Below are 15356 nucleotides of genomic sequence, written 5' to 3' on the forward strand. Positions count from 1 at the left end.
AGAGTGCTTTCGATGTGGCCAGTTGGGACATCACTTGAGGGATTGCCCTCAGCCTACGAGGAATTTCAACCAGGCTTCTACTCAGTCAGCTGCACACTCAAACTACTCGTAATACCTTAGGTGCTACAGGTATAGGAAATTGAGGTCGAGGTGCTGGAGATCGTGCTACTGTGAATCAAGGACAAGGGAATGCTGGTAGAGGCCAGGCAAGAGTTTTTGCATTTACTAGACAGGATGCTCAGGCCTCGAATGCAGTGGTTACATGTATTCGTTATGTCTATTCATTTGATGCACTTACGTCGATTGATCCGAGCTCTACTCACTCCTAAGTGTCCTCGTACTTTGCTTTGAGGTTTAGTAGACAGTCTGAGCTATTGAATGATCCTTTTCTAGTTGCTACTCCTATTGGGGAGTCTCTATTAGCTGAATATGTGTATTGTGCTTGTCAGATTCGGGTTGAGCATAGAGATACTCTAGCTGACCTTATTGTACTTGATATGATTGACTTTGACATGCTGATGGGAATGGATTGGTTATATTCTTGCTATGCTATCGTCGATTGTCATGCAAACATAGTTAAATTTGAAATACCAAACGAACGCAGTTTTATTCTAAGAGAGAGTCAGGTTCAAGAGATTTCCAATTTTGTATCCTTTATGAAGGCTCAACGACTTCTGAAGAAAGGTTGCTTGGGTCTCTTAGCTATTATAAATGAAACAAGAAAGGAAACAGTTAGTATAGAAAATGTACCACCAGTGAGGATTTTCTAATGTATTTACTGAGGATTTACCAAGATTGCCTCTAGTACGAGAAATAAATTTTGGTATTGATTTGCCACCTGACACATAGCCCATATCAATACCCCCATATCGGATAGCACCAACAGAGTTGAAGGAGCTAAAACAATAACTGCAGGATTTGTTAGATAAGAGTTATATCAGACTGAGTATATCTCAATGGGGGTGCACCAGTACTGTTCGTAAAGAAGAAAGACAGATCCTTGAGAATGTGCATTGACTACATGAAGTTGAACAAGATAACAATACGCAATAAATATCCTTTGCCTCGTATAGATGACATGTTTGATCAGTTACAAGGAGTTGCTCACTTTTCAAAGATTGACCTTCGTTCTTGTTATCATCAGCTTAGAATCAAAGATGATGATATTTCTAAGACTTCTTTCAGAACTCGATACGAGCACTATGAGTTTCTTGTGATGCCTTTCGGACTGACTAATGCTCCAGCTGCATTCATGGATTTAATGAATAGGGTGTTCAAGCCATTTCTGGATAGATTTGTAATAGTATTTATTGATGATATCCTGATATATTCTCGTAGTCAAGGAGAACACGAGAATCATCTCAGGATTGTGTTGCAGACATTGCGAGAACATCGGCTTTATGCTAAGTTCTCGAAGTGTGAATTTTGGCTAGACTCAGTAGCATTTCTGGGGCATGTTGTATCCAAAGATGGAATTATGGTAGATCTTAAGAAGACAGAAGCTGTGCAGAAATGGCCTAGACCTACTTCTCCTACAGGGATTCGTAGCCTTTTAGGCTTAGCAGGCTATTACAGGCATTTTGTGTAGGATTTCTCCAGAATAGCGGCGCCACTAACTAAGCTAACACAGAAAAATGCAAGGTTTCAGTGGACGGAAGAATATGAGCAGAGCTTTCAAAAACTCAAAACGTGTTTGACTACCACACCCATATTAGCCTTACCATCGGGTTCTGGAGGATTTACGGTGTTTTGTGATGCATCGAAGGTGGGATTAGAATGTGTTCTCATGCTAAATGGCCGCGTTATAGCTTATGCTTTGATGCAATTGAAAAAGCACGAGCAAAACTATCCTACACATGATTTGGAGATGGCTGCAGTGGTATTTGCTCTAAATATTTGGAGGCATTACCTATACGGCGAAACTTGTGAGATTTATACTGACCATAAAAGTCTGAAGTATATCTTTCAGTAGATAGATCTAAATTTTTGTCAGCGTCGGTGGATGGAACTACTCAAGGACTATGACTGTTCTATTTTGTATCATCCTGGAAAAGCCAATGTGGTGGCTGATGCATTGAGTAGAAAATCTATGGGGGGTTTGGCACATATAGCTCCTACAAAGAGACTTTTGGCCAAAGATATTCAGAGACTAGAAGGTGCGGGTATCAGATTTAGTGTCAGAGATTCAAGAGGCATTGTTGGCTTGTGCTCATGCTAAGTCTTCATTAGTTGAGCGCATTAAGGCCACCCAATATGAGGATGAACGATTTTGCAAATACAGTGATGAGGCCTTAGCTGGTAAAAGCAAGGATATGATTGTTGAAAGTGATGGTGTTCTTCGAATGGGTGACAGGCTATGTGTTGCAGACATAGATGGGTTGAGGCATGCTATTCTTAAAGAAGCTCACAACTCTAGATACACTATACATCCTGGATCCACAAAAATGTATCATGACCAAAAGCAATTTTATTGGTGGGAAGGTATGAAAAAAGATGTTGCTAACTTTGTTTCTAGTTGTTTGACTTGTGAGCAGGTCAAGGCTGAGCATCAGTGACCCGCAAGACTGTTACAACAAATTGAGATTCCAGAGTGGAAATGTGAAAGAATTAATATGGATTTTGTCACCGGTCTACCAAGAACCCTTAGAGGTTATGACTCTGTATAAGTGATTGTAGATCGATTGACAAAATCAACACACTTTTTGCCAGTGAATTCTACGTATAGTGGAGTAAGATATGCACAGATGTTTATGAACGAAATTGTTTGACTTCACGGAGTTCCAGTATCCATCATATCTAATAGAGGATCACAGTTCACTTCACGCTTTTGGAAATCTTTTCAAGAAGCACTGGGTTCACGAGTAGATCTTAGTACTGCATTTCACCCACAGACAGACGGGCAGTCTGAACGTACTATATAGATCTTGAAGGATATGTTTAGAGCTTGCATTCTTGAGTTTGGAGGTAGTTGGGACTCTTATCTACCTTTAGTTGAATTTGCTTATAATAATAGCTTCCAGTCCAGTATTCAAATAGCACTGTACGAAGCACTGTATGGTAGAAGATGTCGTTCTCCTATCGGATGGTTTGAAGCTGGTGATACTAACTTATTAGGACCCAACTTAGTACAAGAAGCTATAGGCAAGGTCTAGTTGATCAGACAAAGCTTGATTACATCTCAAAGCAGACAAAAATCTTATGCGGATAAGAGAAGAAGAGACTTAGTGTTCGCAACTAGAGACAAAGTATTCCTACGAGTCTCTCCTATGAAGGATGTGATGCGATATGGGAAAAGAGGCAAGTTGAGACCCAGATTTGTAGGACCGTATGAGATAAGTGGGAGCTGTGGCTTATCGTTTGGCACTTCCTCCTGAGTTATCTTTTATTCATCTAGTATTTTATTTCTCTATGCTTAAAAAATATATATCGGACTCCTCTCATGTTCTTGAAGCACCGACTATACCGCTTGATGAGAAGTTGTCTTACGAGGAGGAGCCGATGGCAATTGTTGATAGAAAAGTAATAAAGCTACGGTCAAAGGAAATTGTGTTCGTGAAAGTCATATGGAGAAACCATACAGTTGAAGAAGTTACATGGGAAGTTGAAGATGCTATGCGAGTCAAGTATCCTTATTTATTTCAGTCTACAGGTACGTACTTGGGTTAAATTCGGGGACCGAATTTTTATAAGATGGGGAGGATGTAATATCTCGTAATTTTTTTTAAAGAAAAGGGCATATTGGTTATTTTAGCAAACTAATTTAAAAAAATCAAAAAAGGGGGATTAGGGCCAAATCCCATTACGGGAGGCACAAAGCATTCAAGGCAATAGAAAAAAAGAAAGGAAAAAAAGAAAAATCCTTGTAAGCCACTTTTGAGAATCAAAGGAAACGTGAGGTTTTAGTTTTCTGCCATTGAAGAGGATCACAAGTATTCAACACAGAAAGCTAATTAAACAGAGAAGAAAAATGTAAATTTCTAAACTTAATTCATAGATTTGATTCATAAATTCCATGGCTATAGAGTTGGGTTGAGAGTTAGTTGAAGTATTAATATTTATGAAATAATAGAGTCCATGGAATTTTTCATGAATTGGTGAATATACTATATGTTTGGAATTGTATACTTATATATTTGTGTATATACCAATAAAAAAAGGATATTCCTTCTGAAACTTTTTCGTTTCGTTGGTGATTGGTAACCAAATATGATTGCTACTAATATTAGTGATATTGAAATAAAATATTACAATGAAAATTTATAGTAGTGAGTTGGGATACTGAAATGGGTCTTGATATTTCAAGTAGAATAAGAGAAATTTTTGGGTAAATATAATTCATCGAATTAAGAGTCAAATATAAACCTCAGAGGATTGGGTATTCTAAATTACTGATGAATTTAGCCTAAATGAGGCAATTAACACGAGATCGATGTTGATGTGGTTATAGATTGATTGAAGAAAGTCGTATGGATCGCTCGAGGTGAAGAATTTAGTATTTTACACGAGTACTGTGAGTAGTAATCTTACCGCAATTTGTGTTTACATAACTTGCATGATTTATACATGATTTTCAATATGAATATGTTAACGATTATTTTGAGTTGCATGTGGGACAAGTCTTTTACTCGATATGATATCGAAATAGTTATTTGAGATGATTACCGTTGTTTTAAATATTCTTGTTGTCACTAGATATGTTTTAGTGTTACTTGAATTTATGGTTATCGAAATAAAATTACATGATTTGATAAGAACCGAAATGCCCTATATTGTATTAAAATATTTTCTTATGAGTATATACGGATCACAGAGACAAGTATAAATAGGAGTTGACTTTGAATGATCCCGTAGCTAACGGTGGGTTCGTTAGACCTAGTGCACCTTGTAATTACCGATTACCGTTACAGCCCTCGCTAGTGGGAAGGTAGAACTAGCATACCGTTACTGATTTCCCTCGAATAGGAACTACCGTTATATTTGAATTCTTGCGAAGAAGTCCACAGTTATATCGATTATATGATCCGTTCATTGAAACCACCCAAACATGAATATTAATATTACACAGTATTTACCGAGCTTATTACTGAATTGTCAATTGATTTATATTACATAAAAAAAGATGAGACTGATTATTTTTTATTGTTTCTGAAAGGGCATTCTTATGATATTTTCTATTTAATATATATACTAGCATATTTTCTGACTTGTCCCCAATAAAACCGGTTGTGTTAAGTGTTATTACTCACTGAGCTAGCGACTCATTCCCCGCTAATTTCTTTTACAGAGAAAGCAGTTGACGCGGGCGAGGATTTCGTTAATTAGAGCGCACGGGTTGATAGTTTTTGGTGAGCTTCGCACTTGTTCGCGTGAGCAGAGATTTTATTTATTGTTATGGTCTTTCTTTGAACTCTTAGAGTCGCTCCATAGTCATTATTTTAGTGTCATGAGTATTCTTTTGTTATTATAGACTTATGTTGAGTATCGCTCATTCTTATCAAAGTTGGAGATAAATTAGTATTTCTAGCTGTTAGTGGGTGGACTATTAATGATAGATATTTCTTTTGGTTAATTGATAAAGTTATTGTTGTTTGAATTAATATTAGGATGTCGGTTGTTGATTTGAGACAGGAAAATTTTTGGGATAGTCCAAAAATAGGGGAAACTCTATCCGATTTTCTGTAAAATATCGATGAGGCTTACTTGGGGGCACTTGCTCCTAAGTGTCGGCCATGATCCTAAATTGAATCATGACAAGAATACAAGAAAGAGATTTTTGTTTCCTAAGGGTTCAACGGCCTCTCAAAGATAAGTACAGATGTCTCAGTACCGATCCGCAAGACTCTACTAAACCTGCTCATGACTTATGAGACCTATGTAACCTAGGCTTTGATACCAACTTGTCACTACCCAAAATCTCACCCGTCGTGATGGCACCTATCTCAATACTAGGTAAGCCGACAACATCAATAACCCATAATTTCCTTTAAATACGAAAAACATAATAATTAAGTTTAAGAGAAAATTTCACAAATACTGGATATAAATACACTGCCAAAGTCTGGTGTCACTCAGTATATGAGCATCTTGTCACAACCCAATTTCTTCTCCATTAGGTATCGTGATGGCACCTAGTCTTAGGGACTAGGTAAGCCGAACATTTACTGAATAACAATAATAGATAACATCTAACAACCTTAGAAATTGAATTCTCTATTAAGTTTACAATTCCCAATACCAGTAGTAGAAGTCATAAGCCCTTCTAGGAGAAGTTTTACATAATGAATACATCATTGTTCTGAAATAAGAGGAAACAATGGAAATAAATACAATAAAAGGTGACTTCGGAGCATGCGAACGCCCAACAGGTGTACCTTGAAGTCTCCAACCTCACCAAGCATAAATCTCAAACCAACTCGATCCAAAGTACCTGGCTCTGCACAAAAACAATGTACATAAGCGCACGGTGGTACCTAGTAAGTATCAAGCCTAACCTCGGTAAAGTAGTGACGAGACCAGGTCAAGACACTCACTGAACATCTAAACCTGTGCAGGATATGACATAAAGCTAACAAGAAAGGAATATTCAAGAAATGTCAATAGTGGCAGAAATCAAATTACAAACAGCAATAACGATAAGGGAAAAACGAATGGCAACGTGAATAATCAAATAATTGCGCGACAACATAGTTGGATACAGACAAGGGTAGATGTACTCAAGTAGGGGAAACGATGTCAACTCAACCAATCAAGTCATTACTAATACACGATCCCAATAATCCAAATTTCCGAAATCTCATACCATAAATCACATCCTCCAAACCTTTAACACGCACGGCACCTTGTGCCCACATATTTCCATCTCATTTTACACGACAAATTCCACGTGCTACACAGTACATAATATTCGTGACAAATGCTAAATAGGATGTTCAACAGACGTTATGTATATGTCAAAAAGTAAAACTACGGCTTCTGAACCAAGTAGGAAGTCAATGAGAAAATGAGTTTATTTGGAAATCATTTGATTAATGAAAATAACCTCTTTCAAATAAATGCAACCCTGGATAAGCTACTGAATTTAATATAGAATTTATTGAATTACAATATAATAACAATACCTTTTAAGTAAAATAAAACCTTAGATAGGCCAAGGAGGTTAAGTTGAGGAATAAATTGAAGTAAAATATGACAACTAGTAGCAATGGTAAGTATCGAAATAAACGGCGGGTTTTAACTTAAAAGTCACACAAGACAGCGTGATATTAATTATTTTATTTATTTAAAATTACTATGTTACTAACAACTCAGCAAGACAGGAGGCAATGACTCAACGTAGTAAATTCACCTAGAAAATCAATTTACTATAATAATATTATTAGGCAAAAGAACTCAGGAAATGACGGCAAGGCGCTAAGTCAACGACAATAACTCAAATCCTCGGAAAAACAGTAAAGAACCGGGAATACAAATTCTCAGAATCACGTACGAAAGAACCGAACCAATGCGACAAAGCAGGGAAATACAAAGCACAAAGTATGTTGCGGCGCGCAACCCAATCCCACCATATAATATCATTATCATAATTCACCCTTATTCCACCATATCAATTCACCCTTATTTCACCTGTTGCGGCATGCAACCCGATCCCACCGTACAGTATCAATAGCATGCCAATACACAAAAATATGTTGCGGTGCGCAACCCGATCCTACCATATAATATCATAATTCACCCTTATTTTCTCATAACAGTCCACCCTTATTTCACCTGTTGCGGCGTGCAACCTGATCCCACCATATAATAGCAATATCATAATATAAATATCCTCCCTTATTTCACCACCTCCCTTATTTCACCTGTTGCAGCGTGCAACCTGATCCCCCTTACAATAATTTAAATCAACAACAACAATTCAATGACTTCATTTACAAGAATTTCTACAATCAAGGGTATCAGTACCCAACGACAAAGAAACCACATAAAACCCGGAGGAACACAACAATTATACAAAAATGACAGGGTAGATAAGGTACATGGTAACTAAGTATGCAATCATAACAATTAAGACAGGTAGCAGATAAGTGTAAGACATGGAACAATTCAACAATTAAGCGGTAACAAGACAATAAGGAAGACAATAACTTCAACTACGACATATAAGGCCAAATAACGAGTAAGGAGTACAGTAGATGCAAACAATGTCAGATAAAGCATGTAAGAGTAGACTAACAACGAGATACCACGTATTATGACAATTCAATTAAAGGCATGAAAAGACATTAGATAACCTAAACCAGTCAAATACCACATATAGACCGTGTACCCACTCGTCACCTTGCGTACACGACTTTCACATAACAAGATAGCACAATTAACTCAATTTCTAAGGGGTAGTTTCCCCCACACAAAGTTAGGCAAGACACTTATCTCAAAAAAGACAAACCGATACTCTAAAATGAACTTCTCGGGTGAAATAACCTCCAGACAGTCCAAATCTAACAAAAATAACTTCAAAGCACAAATAAAACTCATAAGAAACTACTCCGGATCATAAAGTCTCAATCTTTATCAAAATCTAAAAATCGGTACAAAAATCGACCCCCGGGCCCGCACTCGGAACCCAACAAATTTTATAAAACTCGAACACCCATTCCGATATGAGTTCAACCATACTAAAATTACCGAATTCCGATACCATTTCGTCCCTCAAATCATGATTTTTCATTTTGAAAAATTTCTTCAAAAATCACCATTTTCCTCAACTCAAAATACAATTTAAATGGTAAAATAAAAATAAAATCATGGAATATATTAAATTCTAGGTGAATAATACTTACCCAATCGATTTACTTGAAAAAACAATGAATAATCGCTCAAAACCGAGCTCTACAAGTCAAAATATGATAAAAATGGCCTAACCCTCGATTTGGAAAACTTATATTCTTCCCAGGTCTGAAAGCATCGCGAACGCGGAGAAAGGCTCGCGTTCGCGAAGAAGGAAAGTAAGGTTGTCCAGAAAAATCCTTTGTGAACGTGAGGGAAGGAGTGCGAACGTGAAGAACAAGGGATGGAACCTACGCGAACGCGAGACGGCGAACGCGAAGAAGAAATATGAGGCTGCCAGGAAGAGCTTCACGAACGCGGGTGGTTAATCGCGAACGTGGTGAAGGGGAAAAGCAAACCTTCACGAACGCGAACGCGTAGAAGGATCTCGAGGTGGTCAACAGAGACACTTAGTGAACACGAAAGGAGCTTCGCGATCGCGAAGAAGAACACCAGAAAAATAGAACAACAGTACAAAAATAGGAGAAATTGGCCCGTAGCCCACCCGGAACACACCCGAGGCCCCCGTGACCCCGTCTAAACATACCAATAAGTTCCATAACCTAACACGGACTCTCTTGGGGTCTCAAATTACATCAAACAATGTCAAAACTATGAATCGCACCATGAATCGAACTTATAAACTTTTAAATCTTCCAACTTCTAAAACTCGTGCCGAAACCTATCAAATCAACCCGGAATGACGTCAAATTTTTGCAGGAAAGTCCCAAATAACATAGCGGAGTTGTTCCAACTCTCGGAATCGCATTCTGACCCCAATATCAAAAAGGCCACTTCCGGTCAAAATCTCCGAAAATTCGACTTTTGCCATTTCAAGCCTACATCAGCTACAGACCTCAAATTCACCGTCAGGACATGCTCTCAAGTACAAAATCACCCAACGGAGCTAACAGAACCGTCGGAACTCCATTCCGGAGTTGTATTCACACAATTCCAACTACGATAAAAAATCCTAAGACTTAAGCTTCCGTTTTAGGGACTAAGTGTCTCAAATCACTCTGAATTATCCGGTAATTGAATTCAACCCCGCACGCAAGTCAATACACATAATATAAAGTTGTTCAAAACCTTATACCGTCGAACAGAATTTAAATTCTCAAAACGACCGATCGGGTCGTTACACATCTATATATCACTAGTCTGGAGAACACAGTCTATAATAGTCTGAGACCAAATACAGTAAACAAAAGATAGGGAAGGAGAGACAAGGTATGTGAAACACGACAGCTACCTTGGAATCCCCAGAAAATCAACTGTCACGACCCAAAATCCAACTAGTCGTGATGGCACCTAACCCAACCCGCTAGGTAAGCCAACTTTTAACTATCCAATTCCAATAACAATTATTAAAGAAATTTAAGTAAATAATTATCTTAACCTTATACATTCTCTAAGAACTGGTAGTACAAATCATGAGCTTCTAAGAATATAATATACAAAGCGGAAATGAAATAATACATAGTCTGTTTGAATAATACATAAACAGAGCTTTTATAAATCTAAGGCTACCCTGAACAAAAGGCAGCTACAACAGGAACGCAGGTACATCTTCAAGTCCCGCAACCATTGAGCACAGCAACAACAACAGCCAACATCTGCACGCAATGTGCATAAGTGTAGTATCAGTACAACCGACCCCATGTACTGAGTAAGTAACAAACCTAGCCGTAGGTTGAAAGTAGTGACGAGCTTCCACCAAGGTCGGGTCCAAAACCAATAGTCCACAACAATCCATTACAACATAAAGCAAATAATGCCAGAAGTAACTCAGGGATAAAATACCCAGCCAAATCATGATTTCAAACATAGTAGTTCTTTCTTTCAAATACATCAGTGAAAAAAAAACCAAATCATTTGTTGGAGTTGCCAAAAATATGAATAGTTTGAAAATAATAAATTTCTTCCAAAATCTTGTCAATAATAAATAAGATGTTTCATTTTCCTTCCAGATAACCCGTGTAAAAATAAATGCATCATTATGCCCATCTATCAACAATGTGTGAAAAATCATGAATGATGTGATGCAGTACATCACGAGGAAATACATCTCTTTGCATGTATGTCATGTGTGTTATGCCAATGTAATGCAACTCAATGATAAGATCATAAACAATCCCTCGGGCAGAACATCACTCATATACAGCCCCTCGGGCAAAACCTCACAGTCACTCGTGCCACTCGGGCATACCTCACAATCACTATTGCCACTCGGGCATACCTCACAATCACTATTGCCACTCGGGCATACCTCACAATTACTCATGCCTCCCAATCACTCAGCACTCGGCACTCGCACTCAGTAGGTACATGCGCTCACTAGGGGTGTGTACAGACTCTGGAGGGGCTCCTACAGCCCAAGCGCAATAATCTGCACGGATAACTCACGTACTGCACGGACAACTCACGTGCTATAATAATAAAGTATGTTGCAGGCGGGCATCCCCGATCCACAGTCATCCTCACAAATCAGGCCCTCGGCCTCACTCAGTCATAAATATGCTGCAGGCGGGCAGCCCCGATCCACTCATCCTCACAAATAAGGCCCTCAGCCTCACTTAGTCATAAACCTCTCAAGCCACTCGGGCATCTCAGAAAAATAGGGCATTCGGCCCAAAACATTTATATGCATCAAAATAGAGTCATAAAACTGAGTTATGATATGCAATAAAATGAATATGACTGAGTATGAATTTTCAATTTAACACAATAATTCAAAGCCATATGTCCTTTAAGGGTCCCAATAATACTGGCACATAGCCTCAACGTGATTTCTAATATGCTTTCAGCTTAATTTCTTTAACACATAAAACCGCATGGAAAATCTCAAGATTATTTAACTATAAAATTCCACATAAACAATTACGTCACAATTTCTATAGTACACGCCCACATGCCCGTCACCTAGCATGTGCGTCACCTACCAACAATTCACAAAATACATATATTCAGGGTTCATACCCTCAACTCCAAGATTAGAAGAGTTACTTACTTCGAACAAGCCAAATCCAATGTCGAGCAAGTTAAGCAATGCTCGAGCAATTCCACTCTGCATGTATCAACTTTCAAACGGCTCAAATCTAGTCACAATTAATTTGATTCAGCCCACAAATTTTATAGGAATTATTTCCATATCAAAATACTAATATTTCCACAAAATCCGAAATTATGTCCCAAAAATCACCCATGGGGCTCACATCCCGGAATCCAATGAAAGTTACAAAATATTAACACCCATTCAACCACGAGTCCAACCATATAAATTTTACTCAAATCCGACATCAACTCGACCCTCAAATCTCCAAATTAAACCAAGAGGGTTTTCATAAATTTTTCCAACTTAATTCATCAATTAAATGCTAAAAACAACCATGGATTCGGGTAATTTAATCAATATTGAGTTAAGAACACTTACCCCGTTGTTTCCTCTGAAAATCTCCCAAACATTGCCTCAATCCGAGCTCCAAATCGTTAAAAATGGAAAATGGGACGAAGTCCCATTTTCTGAACTTATACTTTTTGTCCACCTCTCTTCTTCGCGAACGCGACAGGTCCCTTGCGTTCGCGAAGCACAAAATGTGCTTCCCAATATTTGCTCTTCGCGAACGCGAGACACTGTTCGCGAACGCGATGCTTTATAAAGCCTTTCTTCGCGAATGCGAGCTCCCATTTAGCGAACGCGAAGGCAAAAGTCCATGCCTACTATATTTCCCTTCGCGAACGCGATACCCCATACGCGAACGCGATGCACAACCCAGCTTCTCTTTGTGAACGTGATACCTTCTCACGAATGCGAAGAGTAAATCATGCCTGCCACAAATTCCTCTTCGCGAACGCGAAAGAGAAAATCCGAAAAATGCAGCAACAGATATCAGCAATCTCACCAATGCCAAAAGTGATTCGTTAACCATCCAAAACTCACCCGAGCCCCTCGGGACCTCAACCAAATATACCAACAAGTCCTAAAACATCATACGGACTTAGTCGAACCCTCAAATAACCTTAAACAATGCTAAAACCATGAATTATACCCCAATTCAAGCCTAATGAACTTTGAAATTTCTAGTTTCTACAACTTGCGCCGAAACACATCAAATCACGTCTGATTGTCCTCAAATTTTACACACAAGTCATAAACGACATAACGGAGCTATTCCAATTTCTAGAATCGGATTCCGATCTCGATATCAAAAAGTCAACTCCCCGGTCAAACTTCCTAAAAATTTAACTTTCGGCATTTCAAGCCTAATTCCACTACGGACCTCCAAATAATTTTCCGAACACGCTCCTAAGTCCAAAATCACCATACAGAGCTATTGGAATCATCAGAATTAAATTACAAGGTCGTTTACACATAAGTTGACATCCAGTCATTATTTTAACTTAAGCTTTAAACCTTGGAACTAAGTGTTCCAATTCATTTCAAAACCTCATCGGACCCGAACCAATTACCCCAGCAATTCACACAACAACTGTAAAGTACAATTTGAGCAGTAAAGGGGAAAGCGGGGTTGTAATACTCAAAATGGCCGGCCGGATCGTTACATCAACTGTGCGATGGAATCAACACCTACTGTGTCCGGGAATACCTGGATCTGCACACGAAGTGCAGGGTGTAGTATGAGTACAACCAACTTAGTAAGTAACACTATTAAATAAAGAACTGAAGATAGTGACGAGCTTCACTACTAAGTCCAAATACAGTAATTTTCAACATATAAGGGTAGGCATGCTCTCAAGTTCAACATTTAAAATTTCACAGTAATTTCATATCAACTTCGACTGAAACAGAAGATAATGTCTTTTAGAAATTTCTAAAACAGTGATATATGACCGTTGAAATGCAATAATAATGAAATCAACGCATCCTCTCCGAGTAACAGTCACCCAGTCCTCTCATTGACTCCAACCTTACAGTCACTCTTTCCTCATAGTCACTAATTCCTCACAGTCACTCATTCCTCTCAACACTCAGCTTTTGGCACTCGGCACTTGCACTCAGTAGGTACCTTTGCTCACTGGGGGTTGTACAGACTCCGAAGGGGCTCCTTCAGCCAAAGCGCTATAACAAGCTAATCATGGCATAAATCAGTAAAACATGATGTGACGTGCAGCCCGATCCCATAAATATCCTCACAATTAGGCCCTCGGCCTCACTCAGTCATCAACCTCTCCAGTCTCTCGGGCTCTCAGAAATCATGATATGCAACCCAACATCAATGATATGATGCATCAATAATGAATTATAGAGACTGAGATAAAATGTACAAATAAAAGTGTGACTGAGTGTAAAATAATAATTTAGCAGATAATTCCAAAAGTACACGATATTTGTGGGTCCAAACAGTGTAAACACATGATTTAAATATGATTTATAATTCAATTTCTCTAATACGTGGAAAATGTACGGATATCAACAGATTATTCAACTGCACAGTTCCATGAAATCGACCAAGTCACAATTCCTACGGTGCACGCCCACACGCCCATCATCTAGCATGTGCGCCACCTCAAAACCAATAATATAACACATAATCTGGGGTTTCATACCCTCAAGTCCAAATTTAGAACTGTTACTTACCTCAAAACGTGTAATTCTTTATTCTGTAATACCTTTGCCTCGCGAATCGGCCTCCAAACGCCTCGAATCTAGCCACAAATAGTTCAATTCAGTCAATACAAATTATAGAAATTAATTCCATATGAAAATATAAATTTTCCTAAAAAATCCGAAATTGTACTCAAAAATTATCCGTGGGGCCCACGTATTGGAACCCGACAAGAGTTACAAAATATGAATGCCCATTCATCCACGAGTCCAACCATACTAAATTTACCAAATTCCGACAACAACTCCACTTTCAAATCCTCAAATCTTATTTTTAAATCCCTAGGCCCAAATCCTCTAATTTCACCTCAAAAAAACGTAATCTAGTCGAAATACTCAATGATAATCCAATAAATGCTTCTTATATTTTACCTTATACACTTCTTTCTTCCAACTTCAAGAAGCATATTAATAATAACACAGCAACAACCTCAAGAATATGTAGGAGAGATAGAATCTTACCTTAATAAACTATGACCTGCCAATTATGCTCCAAACAGTCATGCCATAAGCAGCTACGACAAGCTAATCTATGAGAGATGGAGGGATAAATTCTCTATTATGATTTTACTGCCCACGTTTTGCCCCATCAAAAGATAGAAAATTTTTGAAAATAAAATCCCAAAGTTGCCTCTCAATCTCTCATATTTTTTTGCTTTTAAGGCTAGGTGGTGATGCTTGTTAATAATATACATATTCTGAAAATGAAACTTTGAGGTTTATTAATACTTAGTGGGTTGTGGACCCACATGATAATCATTTAATAAGAAAAAAAAAGTTTGGCCATGGAGCAGCCACCAAGATATACCTATCCATGGTACATGAGTCATAAAGTGGAGATTTGAGTAGTCCTGCGTGGACTCCATAATTGTCCCCTATTTTGGGCACTTGTCTTCCACTAATCCCT

Source organism: Nicotiana tomentosiformis, chromosome 6 (assembly GCF_000390325.3).
Source record: "Nicotiana tomentosiformis chromosome 6, ASM39032v3, whole genome shotgun sequence".
NCBI lineage: Eukaryota > Viridiplantae > Streptophyta > Magnoliopsida > Solanales > Solanaceae > Nicotiana > Nicotiana tomentosiformis.